Below are 13637 nucleotides of genomic sequence, written 5' to 3' on the forward strand. Positions count from 1 at the left end.
TCTTCATCCTAAGCACTTCTTGTTTGGCATGGTTAACATTTCCATTTCACTTTGCCGAGATCATTCGAGTATATCAATCTCCATAGGGAATTTTGATTCAAAATGAATAATCCACAAGACAAGAAAACAATTTTGAGATAGAAATGATGCTCAAAAGGTTTGTAATTTTTTTCTTTTCTCAATTATTATGCATTTTTTGTCTCTAAGGAAAGCCCAAAAGTTCTCTTTTGTAATGGAAATTCTCTTTTTTTTTTTTTTTTTTTACTTAAAAAAAAAAGACTCGAGAAGAAGGGTACTTACCGCAAAGATGGCGACCCGATAATCCTGTAAAGAATGTAAAAGAATATGTAGTGCAAAGCTCCTTAGGGATTGAAATGTTGGAAACGATACATTATTACCCTTCACTCGCTTTCATCCTTTTGGACGCTAACATCTCTTGGATTCACCTTCATGGATATTTGGCAACTCAACAATACCCTTCCTTGCATTTGCCCTTAAGTGTTTGATGTTTTCCTGATTCCTTGGTAGAAGGCGCCGCTTCTATGGTTAGTGTAACCCTTTCTTTTTTTTTTTTTTTATCACCTGTAAGAAAGGGGGATGAACTGAGTTATCTATATTCTTAGCTAGGTTCAACTAAGGAACGATACATCCTTCTTGATGGATTTGACAATGTTGTTCCAGTACACTTTGTTTGTGGGGAGATGAGAGATATTTTTAAAAAATCAGACGTTGCTCTGCCACTCTTCATTTGACAATCATTTGTTATGTTCGAACCCGTCCTGTATCAAAGAAAAAGGACATGTCATTTTTTATGCTGAAGAGAAATCAAGTTTAGGAACGAGATACATCCTTTTCAGAGTCAAGCGATCAACATCCCAATGTATCTCTCATGGAGGAATAGACAATATTGCCCACTTTCTTTCATTTGAATCTTTTTTGTTTAAGATGAACAAGACTTAAAAGTGCTCCATTGCGTTTGTTGGGAACGTTACAAAACTTGGCACTCTTGATATCTCATTGACAATGAAAATAAAATTATGTCAGAAACGGTATTAGAAATGAATAACTAGAATCAATACAGTTTACTCTTCCTTTGAATTCGCCCTTTTGGATACTTGGCAACTCCCTTCATTTGTCTCATCATGCAAAGTGAACGAGGTCAACGGGTTATTTTGGCACGTAAGGCATTTGCAAATAACAAAACTTCTCAGAATGGAATTTGACTTCGTTCCGCTTTTACGGAAAATTGGCGCCAACGAAACCTCGACGCATGCTTGCTCCTCGAGTTCGATGAGCCCAAGAAAATGACTATATGAAGAGAGGGCATTAAACAAATTTTTCTTGAGATTCATTTTGGAAGGTAAATGTATAGGTTCACTTAAAACACTTCTAAATTTGCTCTTTTTTTGTATTTTTTTTTAAATGATGATTTTCGAATTCCATCATTAAAAAATGAGTCGCACAATTTACAAGAGCATAAATTGGATTTGCAAATCAAAACCTAAAACGGAAAACATGTTTCTTAACAAGAATAAAGACTGATAAAATACAAGAGACTCTTTATAGATGAAAGTAAAAACAACTCTTGTCCTAGCTCTAGAATTCATTTCCTTGAATGGTCACCATGAGAATGTCAAAGAGCATCGCATAACCTGCAAAAAGATGACAATGTCAATATGTGAATAAGAGAAAATGATATTTTAATGAGATCACTTCTTATAATAAAATCGAGGCGACGATACATGCCCCACAATCCTTATTACGAGATTTTAGTATTTCGCCAAGATTTTATCATAAGAGAAAACATCATTAAAATTATCAATCCATGGCCATCAATCGAATGTCCACTTTTATTTCAAAAGTTTCGTATGCAAAAGTGTTATTGATTTTTGAAAAATTGATTTGTGATTTTACTCATAGAAAATGGAGTGATTTCTATTTTGAGGAATTTGTACACAAAATGATTTGCATTATAGTCCCAAAATGTGAGAATGAAAAATTTGATAAAAATGCAATTTCAATTTTTGTGTCCCAATATAATCACAACTTGAAAGTTTTTTTTTTTTTTTTTTTTTTTCAAAATGATTTTGAGCCCATAACTAGAAATTTAAACAAAACCATGTGTTCAACGGGCCAAATCAAAATGTTTAGAACTTGTATTCAGATGCTCACTTGTCAAAAGTGATTGTCAATTTTTCAATCATAAGCTTGCATCACCGAGGGCATTCGATTGATTTCCGCAAATTTCAAGATGAAAAGCAATACAAAATGAGCAAATAAAAGGAAATTATACTTACAATGGGTGCCGACCTTTGTCTCATGCTTTTTTTTTTCAAAATTACATAGACATGGACATGGAATGTGATTCGATTTCTACTCTATACGGCCTAAAATGGAGCCATAGGATCACAGGACTGAACCAACATGCTCGTGGCTAGGTCGTGTTACCCATGACTCGGCTGCGTTAAAGGACCGACCCGTGTCGCATGCTCGCACTGGGTGGGGACCTCTAACATCAAGAAAGAAATTTCGGGGTTGAGATGGGCGACTCGTACTACATGCTTGTAGTCGGAGTGGTATCCATCTCAACACCATCCTAAGTAATCCTATGCGGCCCAGGTCCGGCGACAGGTTGTGTGTGCTAAAGTGTAGTGCAATGTAGGAGATGCAGGCATGACAATTCATAAGCAATCAACACTTCATACATGAATAATAAACCATACATTCCTTCACCTCCCTACAAGACAAAGGTGAGCAAACACTTCCCCTTATACCTCCCATTCTACAAAAACATTTAACACCTTTAATGTTAGAGACATACCTGGAATCCTTGCTGCCAAACAAAAATATTTTTTTGAACGAGATTAATTTTGGCCTAAGTCCTCGAAGGTTCAAAACCAATTCCCCAGTGGAGTCGCCAAGCTGTCGCGACCTACCCTCGGGGGAGGGAACAGGTTTAAGGGTATTGCCTAAAGGACGGGCCTAAGGCCCATGATTAGGCGTGGGCTCTCCCAAGCTCATACTCGCATGACATTGAGATATTCTTAAGAAAATTCGCAAAAAGAAGTCACTACTGGCCTATTGAGGTCGGCTAGAAACCAAGTGAGGCATGGGAGCGTGTCTCACTTCCTACGCAACCAGAGATTCTAGGGTCGGGGACTTGATTACACTAATTGACTAATTAGTGCCCTTTCGGTACCTAATCTTGTTCATTTTAACAAAATGAATTTTTGGCAGGCAATTTGGATTGATTTTATATTTATCCACTAACATGTGAGGTGATCATGCAGGCGCGCAATCATTAAAGTAATAATCAAAACTACCAAGATCCTAATCGCAATAAGATTAAACATATGCAATCAAACATAATTAAATATGTAAATTAAACATACGACATAATCAATATGCAAGCAAATAGATGTCTAATTACACTAAGAAAGCAAGATATAGCAATTCCTAACCAAATCACATCATTTTTTGATTTTCGAAATTTTTATTTTTGATTTTTTTTTTAATAATTTTTTTTTAATTTTTTTAATTTAATTTTTTTTTAATTTTAAACAAAATTAATTTTTTTAAAAAAAAAAAAAAATAAATTAAAACTATTTTCAATATTTAATAAATTTTTTTGGATTTTCGAAATTTTTTTAATATTTTTAATTTCTTTTAAAATAATAAAATAAACTTAAAAATAAAATTCGGGGCCGGACGGGTCGGGTCCGGTCGACCCGACCCGGGTTCAGCCCGTTCGATGCGGGTCGGGTGCCGGTCACGACCGGACCCGATTTCGGCCTCGTCGCGGCAAACGGGCCCGAGTGGGCCCAAAATTCTTTTTTTTTTAAATACTTTAGTCAAGGCCCAAAGAAAAATAAAAGACCCACCTATTTCCTAAGCCCGCGAGAGAGCCAGCCCAATTTACCTGAATCTAAAGCCCGGCCCGAAGACAGACCAAAGCCTGACCCACTTCGAAGACCAAACCCTACCCGGTTTGGAGGGTCGTTTGACCCGGTTCTGACCCGATTTGAGCCTCCTTCACCAAGGCTTCTTGGCGGCACTGACACCGGGCAGCGATGGCGGCGACGGCGGCGGCGCAGCGGGTGGCGGCGGCACGGGCAGCAACGGCGCGGTGCTGGTGTCGCGACGGGATCGAAGGAGTGGCGTGCACTGGACGGAGGTGGTGCGGCGAGCGGCGGGCGGCGACACAGTGCAAAGCAGTCGCGCAACGAAAGAGGGTCGGGAGCTGGTGTTGGCGGCGGCGTCCGGCGGGGCCAGACCGACGGTGCGGGCTCGTGGCGTCGAGCAGCAGCAGAAGGCGAAACCGAAGGGGCGCGCGGGCTTCGAGCTGCAGGAGCCTAGAGCAGATTTGCTCGGGCGCCGGAGCGGGACCTCGTCGTTGCCTCGGAGGCCGCGAGCAGCGAACGAGTAAGGTTGGCGTCGCAGGGGCTACAAGAGCGAAGGGCGAGGGGACGTCGCGGCTTCAAAGCTTGGAGGCGCTCAGGCTTGGCCGCGACATGCAGGGCGACGATGGCAGGGCAGTGTTCATGGGTGAGTAGACGAGACAAGGCACGGCGGTGACTGGTGAAGACGCAACCAGGAACAGCAGCGCGGAGGCACGGGCCGGTGCGGGGCTTGGAGCAGCGGTGTCCGGCGGAGGCGCGCGGTGGGTGGCGCGGTGCTCGCGGATCTGGTGCTCGAGCAAGAGGGTGCAATGACGAGGCTGAGCAGTGGCGTCGGGTTGCTGGTCAGAGCGGCACGGGCGGAGCAGCGGGCAAGGAGCAGAAGGTAGCTTCGCTCGGAGGAGGCTCGGAGCGGATCTGCTGGGCGTCGGAGCCGAGGAGGACTCAGCAGCAGGGGGTCTCGACAAGAGGCGGGGCCTCGGGCTTGCAGGAGTCTGGCGGCGCGGCGAGGGGTTTGACGAACGCGGGATCTGCAAGTCGAAGGCGAGGCAGAGCAGAAGCGGGTCGGCACTTGGCGGTCACGGGTGCGGGGCGGCTCGAACGGCTTCGGGCTCAGAGGAGGGCGGCTTGGATGGCGGCAGGAAGGAGGGCGGCGGCTTGGACGGCGATGGGCAGCGCCGTGACCGCCCTCCTCCCCTCCATTCCTTCTCTGTTTTCTCCCTCCTTGTCTTGCTTTGTGCTCTTTTTCTGTTCCAGTGTTCTCTCCCTCTCTCTCGTCGGGTCTCCGCCGAGCTCTCGTCCTCCCTTTTGCCGCTCCTTTTTGCAGGTTTCGTGCGAAACAAGGTGGAGGAGGACAAAGAGGCTAACGTGGGCCGGGCCAAGAGGGAAAACGGGTTCAGCCCCTTCCATGTTTTTTCTTTTTTTTTTTTTTTTTTTTTTTGTTGTTTTTGCCTTTTCTTTTTGTTTTCTTTTTTTTTCTTTTTTGCTTTGTTTTTTTTTTCTTTTCTTTTTAGTGGCTAATTCATAATTTGTAGACAATTAAATACTAAACAAAAAATGGGAAAATTTAGGTGTCAACAGCTTTGTTACCATAACAGACTACTATGAGAATAACAACTTGTTATAAATCACAAATTCTTAAATGAGTAGACATCACAACAATTCATAATAATTTGATATTTGATTTTTTTGTGGTCTAGAACAGACTTTATTCTCACAGTACATTCTAGACCATCACCAAATTATTTATCTTTTTTTCTTAAATATATCGTTGACTTTTCTAACCAAAAAGAAAAAAAAAATTCAAGTAAAGAAAGGACTAGAGATATGTCGAAGATCACTTAATGATGGTATCGTACTCTATTTAAATTGGTAGTAGGGTATTTCAATGCCAAAAGACGAAAAGAGCAATAGAATGGCTTTTGATAGAATTAGGGCGCGTTTGGCAACGATTCTGTTCCCGGAGCCGATTCGACTAGAAATGATTATTTTTTATTCATTTCCGGGGAACAAATTCGAGTAAAAAGCGTGTTTGGTAACCTGTTCAAAATTTTTATTCGGAATAGAATTGCGTTTGGTACCGTATTAATTGATTATGTTCCAAATTTAAAAAAATTATTTTTAAATAAATTTTAAATAATGTTTTTACTTTTTTACTTTTTCTTTCTTTTTTTCCTTTTTTTTTTTTTTTTCCCTTTTTTCCTATTCTTCTTCTTCTTCATTTGGCCGGTCGCCGGACCGACGACCGGCTAGACGAGGGCCGGTGACGCTCACCGGAGCGCGCCGACCCTCGGCGAGATCGGCCTCGTTGGCCGAGCCCCGCCGGCAGGCCGAGTGAGGCTCGCCCAGCCCCGCCGAGGCTCGGCCCGCTAGATCCGGCGAGGCCGAGCCTCGTCGGGGCAGCGAGCTCGCCCATTGCCGGCGAGGCTCGCCCGGCCACCGGCGAGGCTCACTAGCTCCGCCGGTGGCCAAGCCGGCCTCGCCGGGCCGGGCGAGGCCGGCCGGCCACCGGTGAGGCTCGGCCTCGCCATGGCCGGGCTTGCCTCCAGCGAGCTCGCCGGACCTCGCCCGGCCTCGGCGAGCCGGGCGACTCGCCGGACCGGCAACAGCGGCGGACCGGCGACCGGCGGGCAGTGTGGGCGGCGGCGAACGGCGGCGGGCGATGGCGGATGGCAACCGAGATGATGAAAGAGAAGAACAAGGGTTTTATCGTTTTGATTCTTTTCGATTCTCGGACGTAGAATCAATTTTTTTTTATTCTCAAATCTTGTCCAAAATCGTTCCCGGGAACAAAAATTTTACCAAACGCGATTCTCGGCCTCGCTAGATCCGGCGAGGCCGAGCCTCGCCGGTGGCCGGCGAGCCTCGCCCATTGCCGGCGAGGCTCGCCTAGCTCCGCCGGTGGCCAAGCCGGCCTCGCCGGGTGGGCGAGGCCGGCCTAGCCACCAGTGAGGCTCGGCCTCGCCAATGGCTGGGCTTGCCTCCAGCGAGCTCGCCGGACCTCGCCCGGCCGGCGAGCCTCCGGCGACCTCGCCGGACCGGCGGCGGACCGGCGACCGGGCAGCAGCGGTGGGCGGCGGCAAACGGCGGCGAGCGATGGCGGATGGCAACCGAGATGATGAAAGAGAAGAACAAGGGTTTTATCGTTTTGATTCTTTTTCTGATTCTTGGACGTAGAATCAATTTTTTTTTATTCTCAAATCTTGTCCAAAATCGTTCCTGGGAACAAAAATTTTACCAAACGCGATTCTCGTCCCAAACTGATTCTGGGAACAAAAAATCAGAATCTAGCACTGTTTGGCACGTTGCCAAACAGGCCCTTAGAGAAGTGATAATGAGAGCTTGCACCAGCTATTTTGGGCATCACTAGCAAATGTCTCAAGCCAACTTTCGTTTCAAATTTTTTTTTTTTTTTTTTCTGAAATGGCTAACATAGCAACCTCAGCAGCGCCTCTTTTTTCATAAAAATAATAAAAAAGAAAACCATGTCAGCTTTTTTTCTTCATTAACAAAATTAGAAGGAGTTAATAGAGGAATTTGATTGAACTAATTGGAAAATTTTGATTGCACTTTTGGAAAGTTTCATAGCTCGATTACACTTTTACAAAAACTTTTAGGACTTTTGATGCACCTGTTCCAAAAAATTATAAAGCGTTTAAAACTTGTAGAGGATCAATAAAGTATCAAATCAATAACTTAATAAAAAGATCTTATAGACACCCATCAGGGCAAGGCAAGCTAGCATACTCAACTTTAAACTTTGATTCAATGCTTGTTATGTGATAAATGGACCACAACTGAATGCCTTTTAGGATAGAAAGGGGATGAAGATTAGAGATGGATGAACTTGAAAAGAGCTTGGTTTGGTCATGGATTGTGCTAGATAGACATGATTTTTTTGTTTTTTTGGGAGTCATTGCCGATACCTAAATTTTTAGCTATCAAACTTTTCATAACGTTTCATGAAATTAGGGATCTGATTTGTTAATCCTTAGAAAAGATATGTGAATTTGCATTATCTAACAACATCCATGCCTCTCACCACATCTATTGCACTCAAGAAGATTGTGCTTTTTGTTACATCATGGGAGATTCAACTTGAGGAGAACATTGAAGCTTTTGACATCGTTTTCCTCACCTCGTTTTTTCATTTCAATACACACATCATTAGCACAGTGATTTAAAAATATCCACCTCGGGATTATTTTTATTTCTTAGTAGCATCATCAAAATCCTAAGGAGAACAAATTGAGTCGTGGCTTGACCAAGCATGGACGCCAGGAAGTGTTCCTGTTGTTCACCGTCAACAAGGAGCCTGAGGTAACATTACCGGCAATCTGAGCTTTGGCGAAAAGCAGAAGTGGAACAAGTACTAGGACAATTCCTAGTACTACAGAAGCCATGTCGAATGAAGTATGCGCACTCCTTGAGTGGAGCTACATCAGCCTTTAAATTGAAACCAGCGTACGCTAACAAAAATTTCTATTTTTGCCCGAGCCTATCCCATACGTCCCGTCATTGAAGGCCAGGTGATTACTTGTTTTCCGCTGTTGACACATAAATTTTGACTATGTATTTAGAATTACATTGCATAAGAAAATTATTAAAAAAATTCGGCCCTAACAAAAATGATTTTCGCATCAATTAGGTCTTAATTTTTATTTGCATCCATTAAGCTTGATTTATTTGTATTTGTTCCTTTATTTTTCACTTCTTTTAGGATAATTTATTTTAAAAAAAAAGGAAAAAAAGAAAAGAAAAGGGTTCTTATGGAGCTGGGCGTGAAAGCCCAGCCCCTCCTTCTTGTTCTTCCCCGCATGGGCCTGAGGCCCGTTTTTCTTTTCTTTGGCCCAGCCCCTTTCCTTTCTTCTTCTTCCTTCCTCCTTCCCCCCTCCGCCTCTGCAATTCACGAGCAGCAACGACGACGCGCTGGAGGACGGCCTACAGGGAAGAGAGAGGAGTAGGCCGGCAGCAGATGGGACGCACCTTCAAAGCGGAGCAAGTGGGCAACTGAGGAGACGCCGGTTCGGCTACACCAAGGCGGTCGGCGTGCCAAGGACCGGCGGCCGAAGCCTCCGTCGACCGGCCCCCCTTTGCCTATAAATAGGGCATCGTGGGGAAGGCCAAAGACACACGGAAGGAGCGAGCTCAGACGACTTCCCTCGAGAGACATCAGGGGAGGCCCGAAAGCGAGCGAGATCTGAACAGAGAGATCTGAGTGAGGGCGAGTTTTGAGAGTCGGTGAGAGCAAAGGCGAGCCTTCGGCAACCTTCGCACCGACGGACCAACGTCACGCCGTCCCCAAGCCAGACCGTAAGCTCCCTCCCGACCCCTGTCTTTGCCCTGTTTGGGGCACACTAAGCCGGAGCTTGCGGCCGTCCAGCCACCGCGAGCTCCGGTTGTCATGGCGTTGCCGGCCAGGCGAGGGCAGGGCGCTCGGCTTGGGTCGGCTGAGGCGACGCCGGTGTACACCCTCAGCCGGGCCGAGGCGACTGAGGCCACTGGTGTCAGCCGTCTCCGTCGCTGAGAGGAGAGGGGCGCGATGCCGGGTCGGGAACCGGGTCGGATGCGGGTCTTGGCCGGGTATGGTTCAGCTGCTGGGAGAGAGAAGTGGGCTGGGCTTGTTTTTATTTGGTTCTGGGTCTAACTCGCGGGCCGGGCATGTCTTTTAATGGAAAGTGGGCTTGATTTGTTTGGACTTCGATTGTTTAAAAAAAAGATGGAGTATTCCGGGCTGGGCCCGCGCCTCAGGCCCATCCCAACCGGTGTGTGGCGAGTCGGGTCGGTCCCAACCCGGGGATCCGACCCAGGTCGTTTTAATAATATATTATTATTTCAATAATAAAAATTAAAAAATAATAAAATAATAAAAATAATAAAAATAATTTATTTTTCAGAAATCAGAAAATCCAAAAATATTTTACATTTTCCCAAAAATCAGAAAAAGTGAAAAATGATTTATATTTTCAAAATAAATCAAACAAATCGCAAAATACTTTTTATGTTAAAAAATAGAAAAATAAAAAAAAAATTTCTCTACAAATGCATGGAAAAATCCTTGAAAATCCAAAAGTCTTAGGATTTAAACAAGATAAGGTACCGGAAATGCACTAGTGTAATCAAATTCTCGATTCTAATTTCTCTAGTTACGCATGAGTGAAATATTTCTTCTAGTATTTTGTTTGGGTCTCTAATTAACTTATCCCAAATCAATTAGCGGCAACTCCTATTTGAAATTAACTTGCAGGTTAAAAATCCATACCAAAAGTAGTGAACTGGTGGGCTTGGGAGAGCCCGAGTTAAGCCTAATAGACTTAGCTGAGCCATTAGGTTTCGCATGCGCCAGCGCGTAAGTAGACGTCCGAAAATAAAATAAAATAAATAAAATAAAGGTCGTGACATTCGCTCAAACCAAATCTATCACACTTGAGATGTCCATGTTGACATTATATGACATATTATCTAAAATAATGATTTTTATCAAGTCTTCTAATGTTTTACAAGTGGTCCATATGTTAAGTTGAAAATTTGATGATTTACTATTTTGCTCAAAGTTGATAAATTTCATATAATGTTGGTAAATTCCACTGAGCTAAAAGTAAGCCACTAATTTCACTAGTAATTTGTTAATTTCACCAGTAAAATTTTGATGCCGATGGCAACTTCCTAAATAGGTTGACAAGCTTAGTCTTGAACTTTACTAGATTTCATACTTAATCAATAAAAATATTTATAAAATTTAAAAAGAAAATGATGCCCTCAACTCACGAAAAATGACTCATTGAATTTAGTCATTTTTTAAATATAATTGATTGATCGATCATTTTTTGTTGTGCATCCCTACCAACATGTAAAATTGATTCTTAAGCTTTTAACAATTTGGCATTTGCTTGGCGATTGTATATGTGACACCTTGGATTTAACTCACTTGAGGTATTGTCTGTTTTGGCCCATCCTATGCTGCGCCTCACGATTTTGTCATTTGGCATACAAGTGAGTATTTTTTCAAGAGGTCACCCTTCCTCATAGTGCCTCTACCTAAGCAAGTTCCAAATTGCCACTACATCAAAAAGCACATCTCTGAGTTAATTCTAGTTTTCACATATATATATCATAAATCACTCTGTCTGTTTTGCGTGGTTCACTCATGTCCCCATTTGCTATTCTGGAAACCATCAAGAGTCGTTCCTAGTCCAAGCCCTCTAGCCCTAGCAATCACTCCCCACTCTTATTGAACCAAATCCTTACAGTATCCAAATGAGCTGTAACATCATTGCTTGCTTCCACTGGCAATGGTGTTTCCTCTTGTGGATTTTCATGCCATTGTTGATGCAAAACATGTACAAAGTGCCATGCGCAAATGGAAACATGCATTTAAAAATGATATTGTAGATAGTTGTTTTTACCATGATAAGAATTCACCAAACTTGTTCACTATTACGAGTTTCCAGTAAAAGTTGAGTAGCAACCTTTTTATCAAGTTGAACTATTTACTTATCAACAAGAGAACGATACAATTCTGAAATGGTCAATGAACTTGAAGTTACTAATTTCACTATTATGGTACTAATTTCATGGCTAAGCTTTCATTTTGAGTGGTAAATTATATTCTACTTGAAGTTGGTAAGTTCCTTACTCTGCTGGTAACGTATAAAACAAGTACTAGAATGAATCTTAACATCACTGAAGCCATGTTAGATGAAACTTGCGTGCTCCTTGAGTGGAGCTGCTTCAGCCTTATGAATGAAACCATCATTCTTTATAGATTTTATACTTTGTATGCTCCCGGAGTCTTTCCCACAACTTGTTTGAACCAAATTTGTGGAAAGATTTTGCCCATGTCAACGCATATATCTAGTGTTATAATAGTATTACTTGTTTATTTCTTTTTTCTTAGGGCCCGATTGTTAACTTGCCAAACAATATTTATTTCTATTATTTTATTTCTGGGAGTAGTTTTGGAACAGAATCGCGTTGAGTAAAATTTTATTTCCAAAAACAGATTTGGAGTAGAATCAATAATAATAAAAAAAATTGCTAAAGGTAAGTAATATATTGATTTTGCAAGAAAGAATACAAGAGGGAGGCTTGGCACCAACAAAAACAGACACTTAATAAGACAAAAGTCTAGAACAAGTTTAAGGGTGCCATAGTTCCCAGAAAAAAGGAGCAACAACAACAAAAGGAAACAAAAGACAACAAAAACTAGAAAACCTCCATCAATCAAAAATAGAAGGATGGATGTTCCAGCTTTGTTGAAGTCTTCTATTTATGGGCACATCAGGAACATGTTTAAAGGTCATAGCCTTATCTTTGATAGCCTTCTCAAGATGCATTTTCATCGCTGGAAGAAAGAGAGTCTGATTCCGAAAAAACACATTGTTCCGCTCTTTCCAAATGATATAACACATTGCACCAAAACTAAACTGAGCCAGGATCTAATAAAAACTCTTCCCCATAAACAGCTTGGAAGCCCAGGCCAAATTATCCACCCAACGCTTGTTTCGCCACACTAGGTTGAATCTTGCTGCCCAAAATGAAATAAGACTATCCGAAGCACGGCAAGCAAAGAACAAATGATCTATAGAATCAGGTCTGCACGAACAAAGGGGGCAATTTGTAGGGAGGATCCTACCATAAGAGATGAGCAAAACCTGAGTCGGCAATTGATTGCGCGAAATAAGCGAAAGATGCGTTTGATATCTTGGAGGCAAGGCAGTATTCCAAAAAAAAGAAGCCCACGAGATGACATTACGCTTCGGTCGGATCAAATCCCAGGCAGAAGCAATGGAGAAGCGACCGGATGGGTGCGGAAGCCACTGAAACCGATCCTCCTCTTGGTTGAATACCGGAAGGGGATTCCACCAATTAGCCATGATGTTAATGATATACCAGCCCATAGGAGTAGCAAATCCATCAGCAACTGAAGCAGAGTGGGATATACTCGAGTGATAAATATCATGATTAGAAAAGATCTTGTATAAAGGACCATTCGGGTGCCAAGGGTCGAACCAAAAGGAGACCGACCTCCCATTTCCAATGCTCCATCTGAAATATTGTTGAAATTGATCACGAAGATCTAATAACTTCCTCCAGGCCCAAGAGCAATGAGTAGGGCAAGGGACCACCGAAATTTTTTTCCACTTCAAGAAATTGGAATGAATCCACTTACACCACCGGGATTCTTTATCCAAGAAAAGAATCCAAATATGTTTGAGCATAGACGCAATGTTAATCTCCCTTAGAGTACGAATACCTAAGCCCCCTTCATTTTTGGGAAGGCAAACATTACACCACGAGACTTTAGCACCACTTGCAATAAAAAAAAGTTTATTCTTTTTTTTTTTTTTATTCTTGGGAACAATTCTATAATCAAGTCAACCTATTTTTTCTTTTTCCTCTTCTTTCTTCTTACTCTTCTTCCCTTTCTCTTGTTCTTCAAATGCTGTCACTGCCACCATTATCATCTGCCGCTGCCATGCCCCCTGTCGCTGCCACCGAGTGCCGACAAGCTCGTCGGAGGCTTGCCTAGCCATCGACGAGGTGGGCCTCGCCTAGGCCTCACTCAACCACCGGCGAGCCTTGCCTAAGGCCGAGCCTCGCCGGTGGCCAAGCGAGCCTCATCTAGGCCTCCCTCGGCCACCAGTGAGCCTTGCCTGGCCTGGCGAGGCTCAACCCAGCCACTGGCGGGGCTTGACTTCACCAAGGCACTACAAGGTCAATATTGTCGGGCCAAGGCGA

Source organism: Eucalyptus grandis, chromosome 3 (genome assembly GCF_016545825.1).
Source record: "Eucalyptus grandis isolate ANBG69807.140 chromosome 3, ASM1654582v1, whole genome shotgun sequence".
In the NCBI taxonomy this organism is placed as follows: Eukaryota; Viridiplantae; Streptophyta; class Magnoliopsida; order Myrtales; family Myrtaceae; genus Eucalyptus; species Eucalyptus grandis.